General features: G+C 47.3%; 1 long non-coding RNA gene across 1 annotated transcript; it reads right to left on the reverse strand.

The window, feature by feature from the left end:
- Positions 1 to 10571: 10571 nt before the first annotated feature.
- LOC135536068 (uncharacterized) lies at positions 10572 to 12562 on the reverse strand. Its single transcript, XR_010454937.1, has 3 exons — positions 12303 to 12562; positions 11613 to 12223; positions 10572 to 11263 (listed from the first exon to the last, which is right to left on the reverse strand). It is a non-coding gene; the product is annotated as an uncharacterized LOC135536068 (long non-coding RNA).
- Between the last annotated feature and the right edge of the window lie 1085 nt (positions 12563 to 13647).

A 13647-nucleotide genomic window follows, 5' to 3' on the forward strand; every position in this document is an offset into this window, starting at 1 on the left:
CATCACTTTGTCGGGCAAAAAGAACAGACAATGACTCTTTTCTGTTTCACCACTGTCGCCACCCTGTCTGACCAAAACGATGAGCATCACAAACACCTGGAATCTTCCCCTTCAGTTGGTCAGCTTTCACATTTACCTCTACCCCAGTAATCAGTCCTATCAATGGCGCCAATTTCTTGAGAGAAAAACAATTCACATCTCGTCCCCATTAGTTTAACACGGAGCGCCTGCTTCCTCTGACCTGCAGAAACAGAAACAATTATCACCAGACCACCTCACGATTCCACAGCACCCAACTCTGAAACCACAAATGGATCAGCCAAAAGGCAAGAGTCCACTTTTTCCAAAAACTTCACTCCACTTCACTGTCACAGATTCACCTCGGTGCCTGAGGCTCCGAGAACTTCACCACCTCCAAATACTTCACCCTCCTTCACTTCCATTTCTCCTCCTGTCTTCAGCTCCCTCTGCTTACACTTTCTGCCATTCTTCTTTAACAAATCATCTCCCTTTTTTCTGACAATTGTAACAGACTCAAGCTCACCCTCTTCCTCCCTCTTCCTCTCTCAGATCTCCTCTCCTTTTCCGCTCCGTATTCCATATGATAACACTACACTTCGTTTGACATACAGCTTAAGCTACAGGACTGTTTTGCTACAGACTGGAATATGTTCCGGGATTCTTCCGATGGCACTGAGGAGTACACCACATCAGTCATTGCATTCATAAATAAGTGCATCAATGACGTTGTCCAACAGTGACTGTACGTACATACCCCAACCAGAAGCCATGGATTACAGGCAACATCTGTACACCGGCTCCGACGCTCGTCGGATGTGGCTAGTGACACGAGTCTACCAGACAAGCTAAATTACTTATTTGATCGCGTCGAGGCAAGTAACACTGAAACATGCATGACTGCATCAGCTGTTCCGGACGACTGTATGATCACTCTCTCCGCAGCCGATGTGAGGAAGACCTTTAGACAGGTCAACATTCACAAGGCCGCAGGGCCAGACGGATTACCAGGACATGTATTACAAGCATGCACTGACCAACCTCTCCCTGTCTGAGTCTGTAATTCCAACATGTTTTAAGCAGACCACCATGGTCCCTGCGCCCAAGAACACAAAGGTAACCTGCCTAAATGACTTTTGACCCGTAGCACTCACATCTTTAGCCATCTTTTTATTTAACTTTTATTTAACTAGGCAAGTCAGTTAAGACTTGTCAGTTAAGGCAAGTCAGTTAAGACAAATTCTTATCTTCAATGACGGCCTAGGAACAGTGGGTTAACTACCTACTTCAGGGGCAGAACAACAGATTTTTTTTACCTTGTCAGCTCGGGGATTCGATCTTGCAATCTTTCGGTTACTAGTCCAACGCTCTAACAACTAGGGTACGCTGCCGCCTTAAAAGGCTGAGCTTTGAAAGGCTGGTCATGGCTCACATCAACACCATTATCCTAGAAACCCTAGACCCACTCCAATTCGCATACCGCCCCAACAGATGAAGCAATCTCTATTGCACTCCACACTGCCCTTTCCCACCTGGAAAAAAGGAACACCTGTGTGAGAATGCTATTCATTGACTACAGCTCAGCGTTCAACACCATAGTGCCCTCAAAGCTCATCACTAAGCTAAGGACCCTGGGACTAAACACTTCCTCTGCAACTGAATCCTGGACTTCCTGACGGTCCGCTCCCAGGTGGTAAGGGTAGGTAACAACACATCTGCCACGCTGATCCTAAACAAGGGGGCCCCTCAGAAGTGCGTGCTCAGTCCCCTCCTGTACTCCCTGTTCTATCATGACTGCACGGCCAGGCACACCTTCAACACCTTCATTAAGTTTTCAGATGACAACAGTGGTAGGCTTGATCATAGACAGCGACAAGACAGCCTATAGGGAGGAGGTCAGAGACCTGACCGTGTGGTGCAACGACAACAACCTCTCCCTCAACGTGATCAAGACAAAGGAGACGATTGTGGACAACAGAGGAAACGCCCCCATTCTCATCGACGGGACTGTAGTGGAGCAGGTTGAGAGCTTCAAGTTCCTTGGCGTCCACATCACCAACAAACTAACATGGTCCAAGCACACCAAGACAGTCGTGAAGAGGGCACGACAGAACTTATTCCCCCTCAGGAGACTGAAAAGATTTGGCTTGGGTCCTCGGATCCTCAAAAGGTTCTTCAGCTGCACCATCGAGAGCATCCTGATGGGTTGCGTCAGTGCCTGGTATGACAACTGCTCAGCATCCAACCGCAAGGCACTTCAGATGGTAATGCGTACGGCCCAGTACATCACCGGGACCGCTTCCTGCCATCCAGGACCTCTATACCAGGTGGTGTCAGAGGAAGGCCCTATAGAGGTGGTACGACGGCCCAGTACATCACCGGGACCGCTTCCTAACATCCAGGACCTCTCTACCAGGTGGTGTCAGAGGAAGGCCCTATAGAGGGTGGTACGTACGTGCCCAGTACATCACCGGGACCGCTTCCTAACATCCAGGACCTCTATACCAGGCGGTGTCAGAGGAAGGCCCTATAGAGGGTGGTACATACGGCCCAGTACATCACCGGGACCGCTTCCTAACATCCAGGACCTCTCTACCAGGTGGTGTCAGAGGAAGGCCCTATAGAGGGTGGCACGTTTTGCCCAGTACATCACCGGGACCGCTTCCTAACATCCAGGACCTCTACACCAGGTGGTGTCAGAGGAAGGCCCTATAGAGGGTGGTACGTACGGCCCAGTACATCACCCCGGGACCGCTTCCTAACATCCAGGACCTCTCTACCAGGTGGTGTCAGAGGAAGGCCCTATAAGGGTGGGTACGTACGGCCCAGTACATCACCGGGAACGCTTCCTGCTGTCCAGGACTCTACACCAGGTGGCAGCTGTGGGGAGGAGGCCCTATAGAGGGTGGTACGTACGCCCAGTGCATGCCCGGGACCGCTTCCCAACATCCAGGACCTCTCTACCAGGTGGTGCAGAGGAAGGCCCTAGAGGTGGTACGACGCCCAGTACATCACCGGGACCGCTTCCTAACATCCAGGACTCCTCTACCCAGGTGGTGTCAGAGGAAGGCCCTATAGAGGGTGGCATTTACGGCCCAGTCATCATCGGGACCGCTTCCTGCCATCCAGGACCTCTCTACCAGGTGGTGTCAGAGGAAGGCCCTATAGAGGGTGGTACGTACGGCCCAGTACATCACCGGGACCGCTTCCTGCCATCCAGGACCTCTATACCAGGTGGTGTCAGAGGAAGGCCCTATAGAGGGTACGTACGGCCCAGTACATCACCGGGACCGCTTCCTGCCATCCAGGACTTCTATACCAGGTGGTGTCAGAGGAAGGCCCTATAGAGGTGAACGTACGGCCCAGCACATCACCGGGACCGCTTCCTAACATCCAGGACCTCTCTACCAGGTGGTGTCAGAGGAAGGCCCTATAGAGGGTGGTACGTACGGCCCAGTACATCACCGGGACCGCTTCCTAACATCCAGGACCTCTATACCAGCGGCCAGGAAGGCCCTATAGAGGGTGGGTACGTACGGCCCAGTACATCACCGGGACCGCTTCCTAACATCCAGGACCTCTACACCAGGTGGTGTCAGAGGAAGGCCCTATAGAGGGTGGTACGTACGCCCAGTACATCACCGGGACCGCTTCCTAACATCCAGGACCTCTATACCAGGCGGTGTCAGAGGAAGGCCCTATAGAGGGTGGTACATACGGCCCAGTACATCACCGACCGCTTCCCTAACATCCAGGACCTCTCTACCAGGTGGTGTCAGAGGAAGGCCCTATAGAGGGTGGTACGTACGGCCCAGTACATCACCGGGACCGCTTCCTAACATCCAGGACCTCTACACCAGGTGGTGTCAGAGGAAGGCCCTATAGAGGGTGGTACGTACGGCCCAGTACATCACCGGGACCGCTTCCTAACATCCAGGACCTCTCTACCAGGTGGTGTCAGAGGAAGGCCCTATAGAGGGTGGTACGTACGGCCCAGTACATCACCGGGAACGCTTCCTGCCATCCAGGACCTCTACACCAGGTGGTGTCAGAGGAGGCCCTATAGAGGGTGGTACGTACGGCCCAGTACATCACCGACCGCTTCCTAACATCCAGGACCTCTATACCAGGTGGTGTCAGAGGAAGGCCCTATAGAGGGTGGTACGTACGGCCCAGTACATCACCGGGACCGCTTCCTAACATCCAGGACCTCTACACCAGGTGGTGTCAGAGGAAGGCCCTATAGAGGGTGGTACGTGCGGCCCAGTACATCACCGGGACCGCTTCCTGCCATCCAGGACCTCTCTACCAGGTGGTGTCAGAGGAAGGCCCTATAGAGGGTGGTACGTGCGGCCCAGTACATCACCGGGGACCCGCTTCCTGCCATCCAGGACCTCTCTACCAGGTGGTGTCAGAGGAAGGCCCTATAGAGGGTGGTACGTACGGCCCAGTACATCACCGGGACCGCTTCCTAACATCCAGGACCTCTACACCAGGTGGTGTCAGAGGAAGGCCCTATAGAGGGTGGTACGTACGGCCCAGTACATCACCGGGACCGCTTCCTAACATCCAGGACCTCTCTACCAGGTGGTGTCAGAGGAAGGCCCTATAGAGGGTGGTACGTACGGCCCAGTACATCTACCGGGACCGCTTCCTAACATCCAGGACCTCTCTACCAGGTGGTGTCAGAGGAAGGCCCTATAGAGGGTGGTACGTACGGCCCAGTACATCACCGGGACCGCTTCCTAACATCCAGGACCTCTACACCAGGTGGTGTCAGCGGAAGGCCCTATAGAGGGTGGTACGTACGGCCCAGTACATCACCGGGACCGCTTCCTGCCATCCAGGACCTCTACACCAGGTGGTGTCAGAGGAAGGCCCTATAGAGGGTGGTACGTACGGCCCAGTACATCACCGGGACCGCTTCCTGCCATCCAGGACCTCTATACCAGGTGGTGTCAGAGGAAGGCCCTATAGAGGGTGGTACGTACGGCCCAGTACATCACCGGGACCGCTTCTAACATCCAGGACCTCTATACCAGGTGGTGTCAGAGGAAGGCCTATAGAGGGTGGTACGTACGGCCCAGTACATCACCCAGGACCGCTTCCTGCCATCCAGGACCTCTATACCAGGTGGTGTCAGAGGAAGGCCCTATAGAGGGTGGTACGTACGGCCCAGTACATCACCAGGACCGCTTCCTAACATCCAGGACCTCTATACCAGGTGGTGTCAGAGGAAGGCCCTATAGAGGGTGGTACGTACGGCCCAGTACATCACCGGGACCGCTTCCTGCCATCCAGGACCTCTACACCAGGTGGTGTCAGAGGAAGGCCCTAAAAATGTTCAAAGACCCCAGCCACCCTAGTCATAGACTGTTCTCTCTACTACTGCACAGCTAGCGGTACCGGAGTGCTAAGTCTAGGTCCAAGAAGCTTCTAATCAGCTTCTACCCCCAAACCATAAGACTCCTGAACATCTAATCAAATGGCTACAATTTGCATTGCCACCCCCCCCCTGCTGCTACTCTCTGTTATTATCTATGCATAGTCACTTTAATACATGTACATATTACCTCAACCGGTACCCCCTGTATATAGTCTCACTATTGTTATTTTATTGCTGCTCTTTAAATATTTGTAACTTTTATTTCTTACTTTTTGCATTGTTGGTTAAGGGCTTTTAAGTAAGCATTTCACTGTAAGGTTTACCTGTTGTATTCGGCACGTGACAAGATTTGACATCTGGTTCTTGCCTTCTCAAGGGACGCCATTTACCCGGCTGTCACAATCAGCACGAACGCCTCAGGATGTAGTGCTCAACAGTGCATCCCACTTCAACCATTATCAAAGCTTGAGGAGTTGGTTATATGAATCAGGAGTTGGTTATTTGAATCAGGAGTTGGTTATTTGAATCAGTAGTTGGTTATTTGAATCAGGAGTTGGTTATTTGAATCAGGAGTTGGTTATTTGAATCAGGAGTTGGTTATTTGAATCAGGAGTTGGTTATTTGAATCAGAAGTTGGTTATTTGAATCAGGAGTTGGTTATTTGAATCAGGAGTTGGTTATTTGAATCAGGAGTTGGTTATTTGAATCAGGAGTTGGTTATTTGAATCAGGAGTTGGTTATTTGAATCAGGAGTTGGTTATTTGAATCAGAAGTTGGTTATTTGAATCAGGAGTTGGTTATTTGAATCAGGAGTTGGTTATTTGAATCAGGAGTTGGTTATTTGAATCAGAAGTTGGTTATTTGAATCAGGAGTTGGTTATTTGAATCAGGAGTTGGTTATTTGAATCAGAAGTTGGTTATTTGAATCAGAAGTTGGTTATTTGAATCAGAAGTTGGTTATTTGAATCAGCTGAAGGAAGGGTGACTTGATATACAATTAGTATAGTTCACCTTCTGTATTCCGACTGCGATAATCTCTATAGTTGACAAACAGATGAAAAATGATCTATTTTACCAATGTTTTGATGTGTCAGTCCGTTTTCGCAACAAGAGGATGCGAGTGGCAGGAGTTCTATAAGAAAATACTATAAGAACTGGCGCCCAAACCGATATTTCAATTCAGAATGTATTATTTATTTATTTTTTACCTTTATTTAACTAGGCAAGTCAGTTAAGAACAAATTCTTATTTTCAATGATGGCCTGGGAACAGTGGGTTAACAGTGGGTCAGGGGCAGAACGACAGATTTGTACCTTGTCAGCTCGGGGATTCAAACTTGCAACCTTTCGGTTACTAGTCCAACGCTCTAACCACTAGGCTACCCTAGGCTAAAATAAGGTAAGGGTCAGTTTTAGGTTTTGGCGAGCCGGTTTAAGCATCAGCTGTGTCAGTCACCTACATGCCGCCACTTACTGTACTGGAGAGCCAATCACTTTTTACAGACTAAATAATACCAACCTTTTCTGAGCCAAGATCACTTTCCGAGTCAAAATGCAAGCCAAGATACACCGCTCTGATTGACTTAGAAAACATAAGCCTATGCAACATTAACCAATTAAAAACAGTTCGGTAGCAGTTTGTTCAGTAGGCTACAGGCCCAATACATTATCACTCCATATTGGCTACGCTTGAATTTCCCTGCCAATGTTGTTCTTCTCAAATTAGATTTAAAATTGTAGGTATATGATCACACTGGTCATTTGTTGTATTACTTTTGTGGCAATTTTAGCATGTAAATATTGATGGGGCAAAAATGAAGAAATGATGCATGCTAGCAAAGCCACAACGCAACACTAAACAATACATTAATTGCACTATAACGGTGATAAAAGGTGCCCACAAACTGTTTGGGCCTACATAAAGCGGTCCCAACACCTTACCACTGCTACACCTTTCAGCAGAGCCTTGTCTGGCAGCGAAACAGTTCATTCAGTTTCATTTACTGCCTTTAAAAAAACATAGCTGATATGGCTGACTTGTTTAAACAAATGTAGTTTCTACTGACGACAATTGAGATGTAGAAACTATGGCATAAGGGAACGACGAGCTGATAAGAGGATAATTATACCTAATTTCGATTAAGACAATGAGAGAGCTAGGAAGGATGTTGTCGGTATAACTATTTGTTTTTTTAAATGTACAGTGACAGAATTCAGAACATGGGCCGTTTTTACAGTATTCTCCCTGTACACCAAGTCAGAACCGTAGGATAAATAACGGGGGCATATGAGCAGACAATGAAAGCTCTTACAATATTTGTTCATTACATTTTTCTAAAACAGGCTATAGGCTACATGTGCACCCCCAAGTCACCACCACCAACTAGGTGAAATTAAGAGGTGAAAAGGGACTAAAATGATTAGTGTGAGGCACATGGGCTACTAACAGCTTACCACACAACGTACACTTGGTATTAGTTTCTTAGCTACAGTATATATATATCTCCCTGGCTTATTACATCATTTATGCAGCAGCACACAAGACATATTGTGGACTCACCTTGTTGTGCTGTGCTCACTTCCTTCCATAACACTCATTGTTGAATTTGCAATTTCCAAATTGTTGTGTACTGTCTATGTCCAATGAGCACCGATACGTCTATAATTTATCTTCATTATTTCTCTTCATATGACAAGGATTGAAAAGGATTTGCCAGTAGAGTGTAGATTTTGAAAATATGTTGACATTTTCATCTGTGGCCAATGACCTTGAGCCTTCTTGGATGGGAATTTATGTAACTATGGTAGCACCCAAAAGGCTACAATTTTCTAAGTCTACCCAGACTTCCCAGTGAAGTAGTGTCCCCATGAGTGACAGAACACTGAGCCAATCATGGCGCAACGCTCCCTATTTTCCACTGGATGCCCCACCTCCACAGAAAGCACTGAGCTAAGCTGAAACACCTACATTTTGGAGCTGCATTACTCAAGAAAACAAAAAAAGAGACCATGTTTGTATGTGGCTTAATTAACTTGATGTTTGCAAACTGATGTGACATGTATTAATGCCAAAATAACATGCAAAACAGGCAAGCACCCCCCCAAAAAAACAATTCCCACTTGCTCTGAATGACAGGTCGCCACTGCTTGTGAGGCTGCCTCTCATCTGACTCACCGTCCCCCCATCTCCCAACCCTCCCTCCCTCCCGCTGAGAAAAGGGGACAGTCTTCCAGCTGATGGCCAGTCTGAGGGGAGGGGGAGCAGCGGTGAGGCTGACTCTCCATTCCCCCCATCTCCCAACCCCTCCCTCCCTCCGATGAGAAAGGGGACCGTCTTCCAGCTGATGGCGAAACTCAAGTCACACTGTATTATTTCTGCCTCATGCATCAATTCATGTTGTTACTCCTATAACCAGAAGTTGAAATATTCCTCGATATTAAAAAAGACAGGCAGCAAATAACACAAGCTTATCGAAAACAAGCATTTTATGGCTCATAAAATTGTTGAACAAAGTGTTGACAAAGTGCTGAAAAACAACTTCATTCAAAATGTATTTAACAATAGCTCTTTGCTGTATGTATTGAGTCTCTCTAATCAAATATAAAAAAATAAAAATCAACTTTGCTGTGTGTTCGAGGGCTTCTTTCTATTGGTGCGAGGAAACTGCTGTCACCAGTGATCTGACCTCTGATTTGCTCTCTGGGTAGGCGGAGCTCTACCTTCAGACACATGAAATGGTTCAACACGGAAACACTTTACCTTCTGCTAAATCAGCTACCGGCAACAACAAAACGAAATAGGAAGGAAAGGCTTTATCATTTATTTATTTTATACAGAAATACACAATATGTATGTGGACAAAAGTATGTGGACACCCCTTCCGTGGATCTGGATAATCCATCATTTCAGCCACACCCGTTGCTGACATGTGTATAACATTGAGCACAGTCAAGCAATCTCCATAGAACAGCAATAGCAGGAGATGGCTGTACTGACTTTCAACATGGCACCATCATGCTATGCGATGCCACCTTCCAGCAAGTCAGTTCATCAAATGTCTGCCCTGCTAGAACTGTCCAGTCCACTGCGTGCTATTATTGTGAAGTGGAAATGTCTAGGAGAAACAACGGTTCAGAAACAAAATGGTAGGCCACACAAGCTCACAGAACAGAGACTGCAGAGTGCTGAAGTGTGGCGTGTAAAAATAACCTGTCCTCGGTTGCAACACTCACTACCGAGTTCCAAGCCACGCCTCTGTCCTCGGTTGCAACACTTTCCCTACGGAGTTCCAAACCGCCTCTGCCCTCGGTTACAACCCTCACTACCGAGTTCCAAGCCCGCATCTGTCCTCGGTTACAACACTCACTACCGAGTTCCAAACGCCTCTGTCCTTGGTTACATGACCCTCACTACCGAGTTCCAAACCGCCTCTGGAAGCAACATCAGCATAAGAACTGTTCATCGGGAAGCTTCATGAAATGGTTTCCATGGCCATTCAGCCGCACACAAGCCTAAGATCACCATGCTCAATGCCAAACAGCGACTGGAGGTGGTGTAAAGCTCGCCGCCATTGGACTCTGGAGCAGTGGAAACTTGTTCTCTGGAGTGAAGAATCCAATCCGCTTCACCATCTGGCAGTCCGACGGACGGAATCTGGGTTTGGCGGATGCCAGAACACTACCTGCATAGTGCCAACTGTAAGTTTGGTGGAGGAGGAATAATGGTCTGCGGCTGTTTTTCATGGTTTGGCCCCTTAGTTCATGGAAGGGAAACCTTAACGCTGCAGCATACAATGACATTCAGCACACTGTAGAAGTCAGGTGTGTGTGTGTTGACATTTTGTGCTTCTAAACTTTGTGGCAACAGCTTGAGAAGGCCCGCCTGTTTCAGCATGCCAATGCCCCCGAGCACAAAGCGAGGCCCATACAGAAATGGTTTGTCGAGATCTGTATGGAAGAACTTGTGAGCGGGCCTGCACAGAGCCCTGACCTCAACCCCATCGAATACCTTGGGGATGAATTGGAGCCGCCCGATTGCATGCCCAGGCCTAAATCGCCAGCATCAGCACCAGACATCACTAATGTTCTTGTGGCTGAATGGAAGCAATGTTCCAGCATCTAGTAGAAAGCCATCCCAGAAGACTGGAGGCTGTTATAGCAGCAAGAGGGGACTAACTCCATATTAAAGCCCATGATTTTATAATGATGTTGTTCAACAAGCAGGTGTTCACATACTTTTGGCCATAAAGTATATTTGGTGATTGACAAGCAAGGCTTGGAGGACAGGTTAGTGATCACTGTACCTTCTGTTATGCTTTGATGTTTTCTTTCTTGGCCATGTGACATGAAATGATCTGTAGAAGACAGGAGTGTGTGCGCTGACATCCACACTGAGGACGGCCTGAGAACACAAATTTTTGCGTCTTTGTGTTTTATTTATGCACTATGATTTTTAGTAAAGACCAAAGAGCGCAGCCTCTTACCATTCATTATAATACACATTTCCTGTTGCTGCACAATTATTTTCCTGTTGTAACAAACTGGTTCAAATTCCTACCAGTATACAGTAGGAAGGTTCAGTGTGGCTCAGTTGGTAGAGCGTTGTGGGGTCGATTCCCATATGAAAATGTACGCACTCACTGCTGTAGTGGCTCTTGATCAGAGAGTCTGTTAAATGACTCACTGCTATAGTGGCTCTGGATCAGAGAGTCTGTTGAATGACTCACTACTGTAGAGGCTCTGGATCAGAGAGTCTGCTAAATGACTCACTACTGTAGTGGCTCTGGATCAGAGACTCTGCTAAATGACTCACTACTGTATTGGCTCTGGATCAGAGAGTCTGCTAAATGACTCACTACTGCTGTGAACTGGTTCTGGATCAGAGAGTCTACTAAATGACTCTGCTGTAGTGACTCTACTCATTATTACTACTGTGGTGAGCAGATCCAAGAGAGTCTACTAAATGACTCACTACTGTAGTGCAATACTCAGAGAGTCTACTAATGACTCTTCTTTGTAGTGGCTCTACTCAGAGAGTCTACTAAATGGCTCACTACTGTAGTGGTTCTGGATCAGAGAGTCTACTAAATGACTCACTACTGTAGTGACTCTACTAAATGGCTCACTACTGTAGTGGCTCTGGATCAGAGTCTGCTAAATGACTCACTACTGTAGTGGCTCTGGATCAGAAAGTCTATAAATGACCCTACTAGTGGTTCTGGATCAGAGAGTCTACTAAATGACTCACTACTGTAGTGACTCTACTAAATGACTCACTACTGTAGTGGCTCTACTCAGAGAGTCTACTAAATGACTCACTACTGTAGTGGCTCTACTCAGAGAGTCTACTAAATGGCTCACTACTGTAGTGGCTCTGGATCAGAGAGTCTGCTAAATGACTCACTACTGTAGTGGCTCTGGATCAGAGAGTCTGCTAAATGACTCACTACTGTAGTGGTTCTGGATCAGAGAGTCTACTAAATGACTCACTACTGTAGTGACTCTACTAAATGGCTCACTACTGTAGTGGCTCTGGATCAGAGTCTGCTAAATGACTCACTACTGTAGTGGCTCTGGATCAGAGAGTCTACTAAATGACTCACTACTGTAGTGGCTCTACTCAGAGAGTCTACTAAATGGCTCACTACTGTAGTGGCTCTGGATCAGAGAGTCTGCTAAATGACTCACTACTGTAGTGGCTCTGGATCAGAGAGTCTGCTAAATGACTCACTACTGTAGTGGTTCTGGATCAGAGAGTCTACTAAATGACTCACTACTGTAGTGACTCTACTAAATGGCTCACTACTGTAGTGGCTCTGGACTAGAGTCTGCTAAATGACTCACTACTGTAGTGGCTCTGGATCAGAGAGTCTGAAATGACCATACTGTAGTGGCTCTACTCAGAGAGTCTACTAAATGACTCACTACTGTAGTGGCTCTACTCAGAGAGTCTGTTAAATGACTCACTACTGTAGTGGCTCTGGATCAGAGAGTCTACTAAATGACTCACTACTGTAGTGGCTCTACTCAGAGAGTCTACTAAATGACTCACTACTGTAGTGGCTCTGGATAAGAGAGTCTGCTAAATGACTCACTACTGTAGTGGCTCTACTCAGAGAGTCTGCTAAATGACTCACTACTGTAGTGGCTCTGGATCAGAGAGTCTCACAATGACTCCCTTCTGTAGTGGCTCCTGGATCAGAGAATCCCTCAATGGCTCCTACTGTAGTGGCTCTGGATCAGAGAGTCTGCTAAATGACTCACTACTGTAGTGGCTCTGGATCCAGAAGATCTGCCTAGTGGCTCACTACTGTAGTGGCTCTGGATCAGAGAGTCTGCTAAATGACTCACTACTGTAGTGGCTCTGGATCAGAGAGTCTGCTAAATGACTCACTACTGTATTGAATCTGGGATCAGAGTCTGTTAAATGACTCACTACTGTAGTGGCTCTGGATCAGAGTCTGTTAAATGACTCACTACTGTAGTGGCTCTGGATCAGAGAGTCTACTAAATGACTCACTACTGTAGTGGCTCTACTCAGAGAGTCTACTAAATGACTCACTACTGTAGTGGCTCTGGATAAGAGAGTCTGCTAAATGACTCACTACTGTAGTGGCTCTACTCAGAGAGTCTACTAAATGACTCACTACTGTAGTGGCTCTGGATCAGAGTCTGTTAAATTACAAATATGTTTACTGATTAAGCAGCTTAGGTATATGGTGGACAAATAATCACTTGGGCTTCTAAAATTCATCATAAAAGATACAGCATGTCCTAATTGGGATAAATAAAATGTATCATGCTACTAATTATTAATTGATTTTGACCGTCATTCAAAGTCCTGGATAGGTACTTACACGGAGTGAACAAAACATTAGGAACACCTTCCTAATATTGAGTTGCTCCCCTTTTCCCCTCAGAACAGCCTCAATTCATCAGGACATTCGTCGGGACATGGACTCTACAAGGTGTTGAAAGCGTTCCACAGGGATGCTGGTCCATGTTGACTCTACAAGGTGTTGAAAGTGTTCCACAGGGATGCTGGCCCATGTTGACTCTACAAGGTGTTGAAAGCGTTCCACAGGGATGCTGGTCCATGTTGACTCTACAAGGTGTTGAAAGCGTTCCACAGGGATGCTGGACCATGTTGACTCTACAAGGTGTTGAAAGCGTTCCACAGGGATGCTGGACCATGTTGACTCTACAAGGTGTTGAAAGCGTTCCACAGGGATGCTGGACCATGTT

Source organism: Oncorhynchus masou, unplaced genomic scaffold, assembly GCF_036934945.1.
Source record: "Oncorhynchus masou masou isolate Uvic2021 unplaced genomic scaffold, UVic_Omas_1.1 unplaced_scaffold_5522, whole genome shotgun sequence".
NCBI classification, from domain to species: Eukaryota; Metazoa; Chordata; class Actinopteri; order Salmoniformes; family Salmonidae; genus Oncorhynchus; species Oncorhynchus masou.